The following is a 4,357-nucleotide window of genomic DNA, read 5'->3' as shown; positions in this document are numbered from 1 at the left end:
CTAGGGGTAACATGGTCTTTTAGCATGTCATTTAATAACCTCTAGTCCATGTTTAGTCCCTGGAACCAAGCAGGTAGGGACTAGGGAGTTTTTAACCAAACGGGGCCTTAGATTAACAACAGCTAATGAGTTGCACGGGACAGTGGACGCACCAGCACCATGTGCATCTACCGATGTACTGTGGTCATGCACAGTCTGTTGCAACAAAGAACAAACAACCAAGGAGCATATTTGTGTTGGTCCCAGTTTTGTTATCTTTAGACACCTTTCCCTATGTGAGCACGACAAATCTAGTCCTGCTCAAACTCTATAGCCTTGTCCCTTCCTTTCCTTTTTGAAATAGTACTTTCGCCCCTTCCTTTCCTCTTTGAACCATGTCCTATATTTATGCGATACAACTTTCCCCACTACTTTCCCCCATTCCTTTCCTCTTTGAACCACGTCCTAGATTCATGCTATACAACTTTCCCCCTTCATTTCCTCTTTGAACCATGTCCTAGATTCATGCTATATACAACTTTTCCCACTACTTTCCCCCACTCCTTTCCTCTTTGAACCACGTCCTAGATTCATGGTATACATGCAGCTAGAGCAATGCATGTGGAGTAAGTAAATTATACCTTAAGGTTCTTGGGGCATGGTTCGGTGGGCGACGGGACGGCGGCGAAGAAGAAGGGATCGGAGGCCCTTCCGTGCCGCTGCTGGGTGGAAAGTGAACAACTGCGCCTGTAGTCCCTTGCCGACGGCGACAACGTTAAGCCTCCTTCCCTTCCCGGCGGACGGATCCTGCCGGCTCTTTGAGCAGCAGTGAGGGGAGAGAGAGGTCAACGAAGTCTTGTTTAGATCTGGAGAGGGTGAGAGAGTGTGAAGAGAGCAACTACAAGCACTGAGGCTCCAGCGTGTATATATATACTGGAGAGAGAGTGTGAAGCGTGCAAACCCTAGAAAACATTTTGACCAGTCAAAGAATCCTCCTGGCACAAATTATGCTCAAGTGTAGTTATCGAACCCGAGACCTCAAGTTTGATGAGCGAACAGGCTAACCAGCTACACAACCCTCCTATTATGTTCAACGAGAGGGAAATAACCTTTTATACATTCCTGCATTCGTGTGACAAGCATGCCGTGTTTTTTGTGTGTGTGGAAGTCATTGGGATTTCAATCATAATCGTGTCATGTGGCTTTGGTGGTAAGACTATCCAAAGTGGTGCAGAAATAATGCAGCCTTAGTCACCTTACCTCTCTCCATGTAGTACGTTGGGTCCCACCAGTCAGAGGGTGAAACAAACAAATTAATAAGAAAAATTAAAAGCGCCAGCGGTGTTTCTTACCTCACACATCTCGCTACTGCTCGGGAACACTGTCCAGTTGATCCCTTTGTTCGCTCAGGTACTATTTTAAGTGAATCCTTATTATAACATGCACACAAATTTTGGGCACTTGTATTCGACTTAAGTCAGTGTGCCACCGTATCTCGTATACTTACTACTCCCTCCATCTAGGTGTAATAAGTCACGTTAGAAGGTGCAACAGGACCAAGGTGCATGCGTGTGCGTGTGTGTGTGTGTGTGTGTTTAACAGCATGTGTGTGTTAGAGAGAGCGACAGATCGACCTACTCCTACAGAGAGATGTTGTGTAGTGTATGATTTTAGCCGCGGGAGTCGGTGCATCCTCTCGTTTCCGGGCGTGTCCGGTAGGGACATGCGGACAGCTTCCACGCCCGCTCCTGACCAGCCTGGCCCACCCAAAGCCCCTCCATCGCCCGCGCGCGCTTCCCGCCTGAAACGGTCAGCGCCGCTCCAAAGAATCGGTGCCGCATTCATGCCCGGGCAGAGCGGACGCGACCTCTCACTGGCGCAAGAGTGATGGTTGCTTCGTCCGTCCAACTTACTGCTGGGTCTATGTGATTTGGCGCCTCATTGGTCTTTATTACTGAGGTGGTAGGACTGCTGGATGTCCCACGCTTTTGGCAAAAGGAGGTACTACTACTAGATTACAATTTTCTCCATTTTTACAGCAGAGGCGTGCAAGAGCAGTGAAAACACGCAGGCTCAGTGATTACATGGCCCACCTCACACTATCACCGTGCGACACCTAACTGCATGACAAATGTGGTAGCCAAACTAAATAAACTCCCATCATCATTTAGATCATCCCACATAAGGAAAAAAGATCAGCCAACTCCTACTGCATAATGGGATTATATTTTTCTTTTTGACATGTTAATGGGACTTAAAAGCTCACTTACATGCATGCTACCAGTGCAGGCTTGCATGCAGACATGTTGATGTGATTTAAAACCCACTCACATGCATGTGCCACGGTATTTCTGCATGCTTGCATGTGGCTTAGTGCGGAGCCTCTCAACGTCTAGATCAGACGGCTATTATGGACTGATTTACTTCATCTAACGGCTACATCAATTTTGATGATGTGTCTCAAGGAGAGGATAGAGAATTCCTAGTAGTGGGGCCTAGCTATTACTAGTAGATAAGTCTTTGTAGAGATTCCACTACATACGGAACAAAATGAATGAATCTACACTTAAAATGCATCTATATACATCCGCATGTGGTTCATGGTGAAATCTCTACAAAGACTTATATTTAGGAACGGGGGAGACGGCGTACTAAGCAAGCTTCTCCTCGTTCTGCGAGTTGACGGGACACATCAAAAGTACTCCAGTGTATAGAGCCTTGCCTCTAAGGTAGGCCCCACATGGTTTGCCTCTTTTTTTTAACATAACACGTCAAGTCGCAATTTGTTTGTTCACCCATGGTAGACGATCCTCCCTCCACCAAGTGGACAACCAGTACACGTGCCAAATTACCACGTGGGCTGCCTTTTTCGTACAGAAATGAGCTCCACCGTGTACCCGCGCGGGTGTGGTTGGGAAAGAGACGGGAGTATGTGCGCCGTGCATGCACCTCTTCTCTTCGTGCACGTCCCCCACCTATGTGGGTGTGTGTGAGAGATACAGACCGTGTTCGTGAGTGTTTTTTGTTTTGGGGTGGGGGTGGGGTGGGGGGTTGATTTCGTGAATTCTTTGTGGGAATATGTGTCGATGACATCTCAAACAAAATTTTGCATGCAATGTGTGTGAAATGGAGGCTTATCCATATCGTACATAGAGGGTCGGGCAATCCACGAGAAGAGAGGGAGGGGTCATAGCTATCGATAGAGTCGAAGAGAGGATCAAGTGGGTGGGTGCGAGATCGATGAAGATAGCCATCGAAATTGTGTGTGTGTGTGTGTGTGCAAGTCAAAGATATAGGGCGACTGGCCTACCGGAACGTTAGAGGGCACATGTCAAGTTTGTGTGTGGCAGTGAGACATGACTAGAGCACTTGATGTATCGGTGTGTGTGGGGGGAGGGGTGGGGGAGGGGTAGGCATAGGCCTAACTATAGAGGTAGAACGACTCGTATATGTGTTGAGAAGGAGAGACCCAGCTATGTCTTGAGGGAGATCGGTTGACATCCATACATAACTGAAGGATGGGAAACATGATGGGACAGAGAGAGATAGAGAGAGAGAGGAGAGAGGAATGGAGGGAGTGGGAGGGAGAGGGGTAGAGTGCTGGATGGGTGATGGAGTTGCTTCTCAAAGATGGTGGGAGAGGCCTACTAGACAAACTGAGGGTGGAACTGCAATGTTATCAATAAGAGTGGGGATGTGTTTCTATGTGTGCCTGTGCGTGATAGATCTGTAGGGACGCATCCATGGATGATGAAGGGGAACCATGTGTTTGGTAAGCAAACCTAACTAGATCGGTAGATCAATTGTTGTCTGTCGGAGGAAGGGAGAGACACAACTAATGAGGTAGATCGATTGACGTGTGGGTAAAAACGAGTTATAAGGACCTAGCTAGCTATATGTATAGCGAGAGATCGGTCGGTGTACGTCCATTTGTTAGAGGCAAATAAGGCCCAGCGAGACGGATAGAGAGAGAATGGAGCTAGGAGGTGGTGCGAGAGGCCCAACTACTAGCTAGATAGGGGGAGGAGTGTGCGGTTGTGAGATCAATGAAAAGAGGGGCGAGAGTTTACACGTGTGTCTGACCGTATGAGAGACACGAGGCAATGACACATCAAGGAGGAGATTGAAGGTGTGTGTGTATGTTGTAGGCAGGCATCGCTGGAGAGGTTTATCGATCAGTGTGTGTGTCGGAAAAGAGTTGTGGAGACTCTGGGAGAACGGCCTAAAGAAAAAAAATGAATGTGCCCGGTGTATAGAATGCCGAGGGAGGGGGAGGGCGAGGAGGGCGTGTGCATGCACGAGAGAAAGTTAGTGGTAGCTACAAAGTTTAGAGGATTGTGTGGGTGTAAGAGACTAACAAAGATCATAATTTGATATG

Source organism: Triticum urartu, chromosome 1A, assembly GCF_056163025.1.
Source record: "Triticum urartu cultivar PI428250 chromosome 1A, HENAU_Tu73, whole genome shotgun sequence".
In the NCBI taxonomy this organism is placed as follows: Eukaryota; Viridiplantae; Streptophyta; class Magnoliopsida; order Poales; family Poaceae; genus Triticum; species Triticum urartu.
Note: the sequence above shows the minus strand (reverse complement) of the source record.